At 36.7% G+C, this 12,838-nt stretch overlaps 1 long non-coding RNA gene across 1 annotated transcript in view; it reads right to left on the bottom strand.

The window, feature by feature from the left end:
- Positions 1-11,140, bottom strand: part of LOC111923088 (uncharacterized) — a 52,688-nt gene extending 41,548 nt beyond the window's left edge. The window contains exon 1 of the long non-coding RNA XR_002860912.2: positions 10,964-11,140. This is a non-coding gene — a long non-coding RNA (uncharacterized LOC111923088). The remainder of the gene's footprint in view (positions 1-10,963) is intronic.
- Positions 11,141-12,838: the final 1,698 nt, after the last annotated feature.

Raw genomic sequence — 12,838 nt, 5'->3', positions numbered from 1 at the left:
AAGTATATTGGTTTAATAGTTTCCCTGAACAGGTCATCACCAGTGGAAAGAGAGATCTAAAAACATGAACCTTTGCTCAGGATTTAGTAGTCTTAATGGCTACAAGCCAGAATGGTCTGAAATCACTTTATCTAATTACTAGAGAGAATGTGACTTAAGTTTAAATTTTCTATTAGCTGTAAACCTACTGTACAGCCAGATGCTTGCTATGAATATTCTTTGCTTTGCTGAAGCTCCACCTCTTCTTCCCTTATACATTCTAGTTACAAAGCAAAGTTTTCTGCTAAAGAACTCTCTCTAGTTACAGTGCTGTAAAGCTGCTCAGAGTTTTTCTACTTGTACAAAGTAAAACTGTTGTTTACCACAAGAATTCCAGCTTTATATAAATAATTTTCTATGCTTTTTTTTGCAGCAGATGTGTTTATGTCCATGATAAAAAAATGAGCATGAAATTATAGGTGAGAGGAAAAGAAATTGGCTAAAGACCTCAGCTCTTTATCTGAAATGTTCAGCATAACAAGCTTGCAGATGCTGTACATCCCATGCAACACTTCTCAAATTCCCATTTGTTTGTTTCCATTTTTCTAAAGTTTCATTTTGTTTTGTTTACCTTAGATCGGTTTGTATGGATTTTTATCCATGTACCAGATAACAAAACTTCAGAGTGACCAGACAGAAAAAAGTCAGCCAAACTCTAGTCAGCACCACTGAGTGAAAAAAATTCTCCAAGTGAAAAGACCAGAATAATTGTTTCAGGCAAATGAAGCACAAAGCTAGCTTGGCTTGCTGTGCTAGATTTCTGAGGACCAAGTGAAACAATCTTAATTTAAGGAAAACAAGCCCATGACAGTGGAACTGATTATCCAGTGACTAATAAGGGGCATTGGTTGACTCTAGATGTGTACAGTAAGATGATGTGTTTGCAATGCTTAGATCTTCAGGACTTTCAGGTGTCTGTATTCATTAATCCTACACCTTTCTCTGTGAATAGAAAATATTTCATAACAAAGTAAAAATTGACTGAAGTTTTCCAGAGCCTCCACACACAGAGAACCATCATTAAAAAATGTCTTCCTTTATAAAGACACTTGCAGCACTATTCAGTTTGCAGGAATGTTTATGAGCAGCCCTATAAGCATACACACTTCTAACTGTAGTCTGACACCTGTATTAGGAATAGTCAGCCTAAACTCCCTTTATTTGTAACAGACTGTGCTCAATGGATAATTTTGTAATGGATAACTTGAATCATCTTCTCATGCACAGACAGAGTCTAGACTACAGTATCTATAAAATCCCATTATATATGTGAGGTGAAAAAGGTAAACTTTCTCATCTCCAGCCTAGAATTCAGGGTCTCTCAGCTCTAAAGAAAGTCCTGCACACTTGATACTCCCTAAAACCACTATTTTTTAAAAAAAAGAATAAGGCACAGAATATAAAAGTACTGATTCTACTGTAGGTGAATTTGTGGTGCAGATCCATACCCTGAGGACTGTGTTTGAGGCAATGTCTACTGCTAGTGACTATGTTACCTGTGCTCAATATTTAAAAGTACTAAGCTAAAGGTAAACAAAAATACAGAACTGTGATAGCCATCATGATATACAAAAATTAGGTTATACATTCACTCATAAATGAGAAACTGTATCGATGCTATTGTGTAAACATTTAGATAATGATAGGCTCTAACCGCAGAAGAGGAAAAATCAACTTCCAGATTAAAAAACACAAGTTCCAGTTAAATGGCTTACACATAGCTTTTGATTAATGTGACCTTTGTAGGGTTTAATAGTTCCAGCTCTTCTCATTAAATTGTGTAGCATTTTGTTGTTACAACAGAGAATTCAAACTCCTGAGTTGCCATTGGAAGTACCTAAGGAGGCATTACCATTTTTATACTAAACATTTAAATAACCTCTGTAATGGGTCATTTGTTAGCTCACTGCTCAGATATCAGTCTGTTCCATGCTCTAGTTACAATGAGCAAGGATCTGTTTTCCAAGCTTTTTCTGAGGTTTTACTGGGCCTTTGCAATGTACAAATCTTGTGACCAACAGTGTTAAAGGCATGCACTTTACAAATTACCCATGACAAATGTAGTTGATCACATCATGTGGGAAAAATAAAAAAAGAGATTTTGTTTCTTTTAGAGTTATTTTGTTGGACAAAAGTTTTGCTTTCAGTAAAGAAGTTTTCTGTCTCTTATTATTTGGAAAAATCTGCTATTTCAGAACATTGAATTTTTCATTTAAGCCTGCTTTTCACATTCTTGAAGAAGTGCCAAATGGACATCCCAGAGCCTGAAAAGATCCCTTTTATACACAATGTATACAAAAGCTTCACAGGCCTCCACAACCACATGACTCAGACTTGAGCCCTTCTCTACCTCAGATGTGCCTATGGTAAAACAGAAATGTACAAATACTTTCTGGAAGTACTTTGGATGTCAATGGAAGAATATCTCTGGTATCTTAACACCATCCTCCTGAGGATTTACTCAGTGTGCTAGGCCAGCTTATGTCAACTTGAAGCCAAGTTGGCTGCACTAATCCTTTTATTGGAACTATTTAATTTAGGGTGTGCATTGTTGTATTGAAATTGGCACTTCAGAGAAAAAAGTTCCATGACACATTAAAATGTCTGCTACAACACTAGTAGATCATCTGATTTTCATTGTTTTAAAATAGGGACACAAAGAGAGTGTGAGATGTCAATGCTGCTAAACCTAGAACCTGAAATATCAGCTAGGTAGGTGATGATTGATAATTAGAAGACAGTGAAGTTCTTGAAGCTGCTCAATCCCAGAGATCTTTTATCTAAATCAGTTAATTTCTATATCTGGAACCGTGAAAGTCTCACTAAAGCCCCTGAGTAGATAAAGGTTTTAATAATTCTGAAGAATATGTAACTGCCTAAACGTGTACACCCAAGTTCCTGACTATTGTTCCAAGTTCTACCCATGTTCCAAAAACTTTGTAGAAGAAATTGTGTCATTAGCCACAATTGTGTCATTGGCCAACCTGATGAAAGGAAAGGATTGTAAAACTCCCCCACAATGATGGGAAGAGATAGGAATATTTCTAAATTGTTCTATAAATACAGAGTATTATCAGTGACCTTTATAGTCACTTCTGCTCATTACAGTAGAAGCCCATCTAGTTGTATACATTAGGAGGAAAAAAAGCATCTTTAGCCTTTAAGATAATATTGTTCAGCCACTGAACCTCTTTTCTGAGGCTTTTATAGTGCTTGGGGCACATTAAGACCCTTAACCTTCCTCCACTGATGATTATATGAGCATTGTCCTAAGTGATTAAGACTCACAATGATGCAGGGAAATGGACAAATAATGTCTGACAGACTGGAAGAGAAAAAGTCTGGGTTGGAGGAAGTGCCTTATCACAGCCCCTCCCTGAATACAGGCTTGGAGTGCCAGCACCATGTTCCAAAAGAGTTCTGCTTTGGGACAAGCAACCTAGGCAAGAAATGCATTGTGGTATTTTGTTGTTTTCTTCCACTTCCAAGTGGTTTTTATACACTTGATATTTAGTCTGGTTTATGAAGAAAGATAAACCAACACCAAACAAAGCAAGAAAGGAGAAAAATTCCCTCATTTTGTCCTACCTTCAGACACAGGTAATGTGTCTGGGACACTCCCTTGCTGAGCAGATCTGCATTTGCAAGTTAATGCACTGAGACAATTGCTGTGATTTGCCTTTTTCTTTATGCAAAGAATCTGCAATCCCACATTATACCAGACAATTTAAAATTACATTTAACATTAGACATCGTGGATATTCACAACCTACTTCTCCTGCAATATGTGAAATTTTGCTCTGTGGCCCCTCAATGTAAATAGGAGCTTTTAAACAATTTATAGAAGATAACAAAGGATGAAATTGTTCCTGTTGATTAAAAATTCCATCAGTGGCTGAAAGAATATCCAAAAATAAAAATACCTTTTGATTCACAAAGCCACACAGTAGTGATGCTTTATGCACTCAAATACAACTGCAATCAAACTAGAGCATTTGTAAGTTTTTTTCAGACAATTCTTGTATTCTATTTTAATATTTCCTACCAGGACTTTTGTATGAAAACAGAATATGTATGCTTATTGTGGATTTGGACATGCTTGAATGATAGAACAGGTTTTCCTCAGGCCTTTAGTGGGAAATATTTTAACACATTGCACTTTAAGTGCATTTAAATGGTTGTGTGCAATTCTGTTTATTCTTTTGAAGGCAAAAAAGAGAGAGGTGGGTGATGATTTCAGATCTGTATCAACTCTGGAATTCAAAGCTGTTGTCTTCTGTGTAAGTCCTCTGAGAGAAGGTAATCACCACCAAACCCAGGTTTCCAGGGCTGGATTGAATACAAGCTCACTTCCCCCATTTCTTTGGGACAATTTCAGTGAAGAAAAGAGGATTTAGAAAGTTTACCTGCAGGCCCATCTTAGCAATATATAAAATAGAATAATTTTCTATTAAAAAAAATGAAAAATCAGTCAGGTCAGACTAAATACATATTGTAGTTCATTTAGAAAAAGTAGCAAATATTAATGCTATGTGAACAGTGACTATTTGGCAGCAGCATGGGAAACATTAATGTTTATTTTTCATCAGTTACATTACAGTTCAGTCATTGTACCAAAATACAGGTTCAATCCAGAAACTATGGTAGTCAATTTAAACACAGTAATTTAAATCTTGTTGTTTAAATCCTCTTCAACTCTAAACTTTTGAAATTCACAGTTGGGGCATTTTTGTTCTTCAGTGCACATGTTGCCATTCTTGGGAATCAGGCATCAAGAGCCCTTGCATCACAGGACAGACTTCACCTTGTTGAATCCATCTCCTGCACATCTTCACCTACACTTTGTCACTTCTCCAGCTCCATTTGTCTGGGTTTTTCCCATCCTAGTCTTGCAGCTGCAGCACTTTTCAATGCTGCAGTTCAGGATTTATTTCCCTGGGACAGAGTAGTTCTAAGTCATGAATTGCCTATTACCATCTAGGAGCAATTCCTGTTTCCTTCAGACCTTGACCCAAGCAATGGGATTTAGCAAGAGCACACCACTGCTGTCAATCCCCTAATTCCTCTCAAAATATAGTCCCTGCAATGAACTTGATTGCAACACTGATTTATTTGGGTTTTTTGCTTGAACATGTGTTATGTACTCCCCTCAGATTTATCTAATCACTTTGAATTCTGGACTTAGTAAAGGACGAATTGTATTCCAGCTAGGCAAAAGAGTAAGATAGTTAATTACAAAACTGGACGTACCTACAAATTAAATTGATAAAAAAAGAGAAAGAATCTTAAAAATGTATCTTATCCAATCTGTCATATGGGAGGGTATTTCTAAACTAGTGAACTGAGGGGTTGTTGAATGAATTTGTTCTTCCATTGCATTTCTGCTTTTCACTTACATTTGAGGATTTTCTGCTGCATGCTGACAAAGTTACAATCTATGTTTTAGGAATCCTTTTATTTCTCTGCTGTTTGAGAGCCCCAGGAATAGCATGGCCTTTCTTGAATCTGCTTGCTGTCTATCAGAATGCAGAAGGAATGTTCCTAAGCTCATTTGAGAATAAATCTCTTTAGGTGCAGAGGAATCATGGAGTGCTGATTCTTCTGTCCTGTTTACCTTTTCTGTCAGGAAATCAGCTGAACTGCAGTGATAAAAATGAGTTACAGTAGTAAACCTACAATGTACCATTCTGTAAGCTACATATCATGAGATGTTTTTGGCACAAGCAGCCATTTTATTTCTGGTTTACTGGCATATTATAGAGACTGCATATAATACATTAATACACTTTTGGGGCTGGGTCACTGTGTCACAGTCCTATTCAGGGAAGCACTTAAGCATCTGTCTAATATGAATCATGTGCTTAGGTCCCACAGGTGCCAATGGAAATTAAGTAACTTCTCCACTGCTGACTTGAATAGAGATTTATTCTTAAACCATGCTTTTATAATAAAATATTTTTCCTTTAAACTAATCAAGGATGGAATAAACTGAAATGAAATGCTTCCCACACAGGATTTTAGCTGTTTTTTTCTGCTGTTTGCTTTGAGTTTGGGACTGGGTTTTTTTTAACAAGTTTTTTCAGGGTATGTCAAAGTTTCCTGTTCATTGAATGTCTTTGCAATTAAGCAAATATTAACATTTACTTAAAGCCTCTGAGATAGATAACAGTTGCTATTTGTACAGATATTAATCTGATAATCTTTCACTGAAATATTTTCACCTTCATATCTGAAAAACCTTGATTATCATCTCACAGCAAAGGCACTCCAATTAGTATCACCCAGTGAAGGTGGAACAGCTATCTACAAATCACAATATCATAGCTGAGGTCTCTAATTCAGGTGCTCTTTAAAGCCTTACACAACCTCTTGGTTTTCTTTAAAAACCTGGGCCTTTTGGAGTTCACCCCTATTCCATGCCCAAGCCTGTCTCCAAACTTGTTTCATCTCCACTGTAAAATTGTCCACAGCTCAGCCAAGATGCTGTGAAAGGTTAGGCCAGAAACCCTTTCTGCCTCTACTCGCTTTCCCAAACTTTCTCCTTTCAAAAAAAGGAGCAAGTCCTCCTTTTCTGAACAAAATCCTGGAAGCAGCAACCCAAAAATGTTTCAGTTTCCACTTTACAGCATTCTGTTTTCAGCTTCCCCTTTCAATAATCTCCCTTTTTCTCTTCCTGTCCTCCCATCTCCCTCTCTTGTTCAGTCCATCTCTCCTCTCAGACTTACAGAACTTTTCCATGAGGTCTCCATCAGGGAACTGGTTTTCTTGTTCTCAAGAAACAAGCAGCAGAAAGTTGGCATTCTCCTGTCATGTCACCTCCCAGTTTTAATCAAAAAAACTTTCAAGAATGTAAAAATGAAAGGAAAATGAATTATGTTTCCAACCAGAAGCCAGAATTAATTCAAGAAGTGTATTGGAGAAATAGGTGGTTCTTATTCCATTTCCAGGCTAGCCACGAGCCTGGGTCTCATTTCAGAGCTGGTAATTTCTAATGCTTTTGGAAAAAACAGACAGCCTGCTGTTCCCAGTAATTTTTATAATATTTTCCAGCACTGGAAATTGTTGACTAGTATGGCCTTTGAACAAAAACATTCACTATGCTAAATTTAGGCTACAGTCCTGTAGAAAGTGTCTTTTAAAAAAGCAATTACTAGATCAGAACCAGTTCAACCACTGGCTAGATCAGAATGTCTTCTTTTCAAGACATTCAGAATGTGTTCTCTTCTGGAAGGAAAGATACAGGCAATTTGTCCAGCTGGTACCTTTTATCTACACCATAGATTGAGTGCTTTAGAGGAAACAATTCCCTTGGTCTTGGCATCTGGCATTAAACATAGGAATTGCACAGGTTTAGAAATAGAGTTTGCCAGACTGGGGGAGACCAAATGAACAAATGTACAACCCCAGGAAGGTGTTTACAGAAAAGAAGAATTTTGAATATACATCTGAATAGAGGTAATTTTAATGGACTCCAGGTAGATCAGCACTCAGACAAATTTCACAGGGTTTTTTTTTTGCCACAGATACCTGGGCTCTCCTTCTTAATGACAGAATAAATTTACATAATCTATATTACCTTCTACATGCAAAATGTGGAATTCAGACTAAGGATGCAATTTAGCCCTCCAGTGTAATTTGAAATTACCTGAAGTGTTGCTTCAGAAGATCATGGGTAGTGTGTCAGATCTGTCAGTTCTGTCCCCATACTTGATATTCTCAAGCATCTCAAATGACTTTAGATGCCTAAATCTGAGATACTGAGCTGAATTTATTTTGTATCTTTAAAAGTCAATTGTATGGCCTCAAATCCTATTGATGATGTTGACTGTATTGTTCATAAATAAGAAAGGATATTAAATACGGCACATGAAAAATGCCATTCTTGTAAGTCTATTAATCTTGATCTAAATGCTCTGCTGAGTCTGTTTTTAAAAAAAACCACAGTGTCTACACTGAATGAAGAGAGGAGACCTACTGGACCTTGAACCCATATCACCAAAGGCTGAAAAATAAATGTGGAAGTGAAACTGTTATGCTGAGGCAGCCAAGGGCTTTTAAGGAAATTAAATAATATTGGTCTATCTGGTGATCACTAATAGTGGCCAAAGGTCTTATCTTGATGTTAGCTTGCTTATTTGTAAGCAGCCCAGGGAATAATTTTAAGGAATGCTTTGAAAGTTAAAGGGATAGCCCTATGGATGTGACATGAGAAGCAGCATGGACAGGAATATGAATGTAGTCTTTCTGAAGCTGAGCAAGTGACCATATTTTGACATATTGGAAAGGAAAATATTTCTGTTCTTGTAAGGCTGAGGTTGGAGTCAGTTCCATTAAACAGAGCTACAAAAAGAATCCTTTAACAAATCATACAGTTTTCAAAAATGCATACATTCCAATCAGGCCTCTTCCATGGGATTTCTGGTATAAAGCTAGTAATTATATTGGAATTTCAGAAACAACTTGTAGAGCTCCCAAAACACAGGGAGGAGTCCCTCCCAGGGCTGGAATATTAAGTTGGCTGGAAGAGTTGTTGGCTTTACAAAACACCCAGGACCATATTGTGATCATATTGAGGCTTTCCTACATTTTTTAAAAGATTTACATTAGAACTCTGCATGGATACAGGCCACTTATCAGATAACTCACAGAAAATAACTTGTTTAGTGTGACAGGCTTTCTCTGAGGCTGCCAGATATATTCCATGAGCACAAATAGTCTGACTTTTAAAAATGCAGTTTTTAAAACCCCATTAGCGGCTGGTAACTATGCAAACTATCATTGCATCATGAAAAATACAGCCATACCATCAATTATTTCTGCACAGATCTATGTTTAAAACAAAAAGAATCAAGTTTCATTTACAGTGTTAAGACATTCATTTCATACATCAGGCTCTATGGAAAGAATACAAAATGAAACTTCTTCTGACAAGTCAGTTTAATAGAATAAACCCTATCTAGTGTATACTTTATTCCAAGTCAGCTGTTAACAACCCTACCCTGCAGCCTCAGGTATGAATTTTAATAGCATAATGAGAATTCATGGGAAAAGAGTCCTGGACACTGAAATTGTTTATGTGCTTTAAGGATATTAATGTTTCAGGTATGGATTCAACGCCTCCACAGTTCTCATTTATGAAATATTCGCTGCAGGTTACTGTAACTGGAACAGATTGCATCTTTTAATGATTCTTCTACAGGCAGCCAAGGAGGCTTAGGTTTAACTGAAGATTTAAAGGAAAAACATAGCATGCTGGTAATTTCATATAGGAAGTTAGCATGTTTCCTTAAAAAGTTCCACCTTTCATGAGAACCCAACAACAACACTAGAATTTTCTTTAAACAGATCCCTTTTTGCTTCCCATTTAGACATAAGAGAAGTGTTTTCAACACCAAGGAGACTCTTCTGGGAGCAGATAAGTCTGTTGGCTGTTCAAAAACTCCTTCTCATTTCTCTTTCTAAATGGACCCTTTTGAGTACACAAAATCTGGTTAATTTACATTGGAAAGAAATTTATAAACGTGTTTTCCTTTCAGTTACCATCATTTAAAAGACCCAGAAACTGAAATATTTCATGTTTTTCTTTAAAACTTGCTGGAAAATTTAATTAACGGCATTAATTCAGGAGTGGCTTATTGAACTCAGATGGTTTTGAAGCATTTCCAGATCAAGGACCATTTTGCTAACTCCAAGAAAGGGTTAAGTGGATTTTTCCCTAAGCTCTCCTTCCCTGTAAAAAAACAGTTAAGTTTTAACCAGCTTCCATGGTTTCCCTTAGAAGAGTGATTCATTTGGTAGACTCTAATTCCTGATTCAATGACGTCCCAGAGCTTTAGCTGGGCTAAACTTTTAGAATTGCAGTGAGGAGTCCAGTGACCCTGAACCTCAGTTTTCCAGAACAGTCTGAATTTAATAAGTTTGTCATGATCTTTTATGGTTTTGTTCTCTTCAGGGACGGTCTTTCTTGAAGAGACATGCACCAGAATTAGTTTTAATGAAACTTCAAGATCTTTTTCCCTGTACATCAGATTTTGTAAATAAGGAGGAAAAAAACCCAAAACCAACCAAAAAAACCCACTAAAAACCCCCCAAAAAAACCAGAAATTAACACTGCAAATTTATGTCCATGTGATACTTTGAAAGTCTATGATTTTGGCCTGATTAAATCTGTTCTTGAAGTAAAGTATAACTTCTCAGAAACTGGCCTGTCTGCCACTTATGAATGAAGATTTCATCTTCAAAACTCATGTTGATTTGGAATGGGAAAATTATCCTAGACGCTTTACAAATTTGTTTCTGGGTGAAATCAAGGTTATTTTTTCCATAGACATGAAAGAAGTACTGCATGCTCCTAAGTGTCTGAGTTTAGATCCAATGGCTCAGTGAGTTGAGTACACAACCTAATTAGGATTTAGCCAAGTTATTGTGGAACCATATTTGAGCTCATTTGTCTACATATTTGATCTCATCCTCTTTCAGATGTGAGACAATGCAAATCAGTTTAAAAATCTCACAAATAATTTATAACCTCACAACTGGTGGTGGGCTAAAAATATCCATTATTTCCAGAAAACAGTGACAGACAGTAATGAGTTAAACAATGACAATTCAGTCTTGTATTCCACATATTGATACTATGATTTTGAATATCAGATAAACAACACACATGTATTTCTATTCCTCCCTTCCTCCCATCCTCCCTCCCATCCTCCCTTCCTCCCTTCCTCCCTTCCTCCCTTCCTCCCTTCCTCCCTTCCTCCCTCCCTCCCTCCCTCCCTCCCTCCCTCCCTCCCTCCCTCCCTCCCTCCCTCCCTCCCTCCCTCCCTCCCTCCCTTCCTCCCTTCCTCCCTTCCTCCCTTCCTTCCCTTTTTCTCTCTCTTTCTCCCTTTCTTCTGTAATTGAATAAATCCAATTTTTTCCTTACCCTGTGTAACACACCTGAAGATGTGCAGTGTTCCAGAGGCAATGGTTTAATTGCTGCTGGATCTAATCTCCATACATCCAGAAAGTTTGCTTAAAACAAGGCATGATACATATTACCTCCTTAATGCAGGTAAATTATACCTCAGAATGATGGTTGTTCTATTTTTGTTAAGGTTTATTTCCCCCACACCAGATTTTCCAAGGCTTTTGGGCATATAAATTAAAGCTTGCTGTCAGACACACCTTCTAAAGCAAACACTATTTTCTTATCACATTTGGAAATCAATCATTTTTCCACACCTTTCTTTCTTACTCTACAGAAATGAAGTTGTTACCAGTTAAAAATACATACTGTTTTCATGAAGTGAGATAAGATACACTCATGAAACTCCCTCCAAGCTATTGGAGTTATCTTTATATCAAATATAGAAAGACCTGGTTTGAATCCAAGAACTGTCAATTATCAACAATTCCAAAAGACACAGAAAGAACCACCTGGCCCTCTTTTGCTTTTGATTTTATCTTCTGTCATCCTGTTGTGTTCTCTGCTGCAACAATTAGTTTCTTTACCCTCTCTGATCAAAACTCTTTGTCTTCAGCTTAACTGCTTTAAATATCAGGAGGATTTTTTAGTATTTCGAAGAGTTCCATCCTTTTTCAGCCTTACTATTGCTTGTTTGCTTTCTTTCATGGCTTTTCATGTCAGGCAGAACACTTGTTATAATGTAACATTTCTTCCATTGTTGAGTCCAGCCTGTACTGCTGACAAAATGTGAACTTGGTGCTCATTAGCTGTCATGCCAGGCTGCATTGCCTTCTCATGGATTTTGCAATCAGCACACAGAAACCTGTGTCCCTGAGTGTGTCACTGGAATCCCAAAGTCAGAGAAAATAAAATTATCATAGCTCCAAACTGATTTTTTTTATTATTATTATTATTAATTCTCATTGTGGAATAAATACATCTCTTCAATAGCTGGGCAGATTTGGAGCAGAGGCCTCAGGAATGTTCTCCAATCACTCCAGTGCTATTTGCGAGTTCCTAATCAGATCTGACAATGAAAGTATAAACACTTGTGCTCGGATTTCTGCAGCAGACATCAAGAGCTGACTTTGCAAATGTCAATAAATGGAAATAAGGACTTCCAGGGTGTGATACACTTGACCTATTTTTGACATTTACTTTAAGATCTGATGAAATATATCTCTGATAACTAGCTCTGCTGTGTGCAAAGAGAGTCTCAGGTGACCAGCCACAGGTTTTGATGTCGAGAATTTGTCAGTTATAGCATACACTTACACTCTGCATGAATAACTTGAATCCTTCTCACATATAAAGGCAACACAAAGTAAAATATGATTTTAAACTGTATCCAGAAGAGATCAAATCATTAGAAACTACCAAGAACACACCAGTGTTGATGATATTAATGAATTTAACTGGTGGTATCAATCCAGTGTAAGATCCAGAGTTAGAAAAAAAAGTCTCAGAATGATCAGCCAGATATTAGAAATTTGGTAGTTTGGTAGTTACAACCAGAACAGTATTTCTTCAGAAGATTCATTGTTTTAAACCCCCCAATAACATCCAATAAGCAGCCTTCTTTTATTTCATCAAAGAAAAAAAAACACATTTCTTTAGTACAAGTCCATTTTCATCTGACATATGGAAGATCATTTCAGAACTTTATTGTCTACTCTAATAGGAAAAAATAAATGGTTTGGATAAAAAATTCCAATATTCTACTCTCAAACAATTATTTATTTGTTTGTGTACAAGTCAAATTATAAGGTCTGAGATGTATATTTATATGAATATAAGACTTTTACAAATGTCTTCTTGCAGATAAGATTCACTCAAAATATTTATTTGAAC

Source organism: Cyanistes caeruleus, chromosome 4 (genome assembly GCF_971803275.1).
Source record: "Cyanistes caeruleus chromosome 4, bCyaCae1.hap1.1, whole genome shotgun sequence".
Taxonomy (NCBI): domain Eukaryota; kingdom Metazoa; phylum Chordata; class Aves; order Passeriformes; family Paridae; genus Cyanistes; species Cyanistes caeruleus.
The sequence above is the reverse complement of the archived record's forward strand: the minus strand, read 5'-3'. Positions and strand labels throughout refer to the sequence as shown.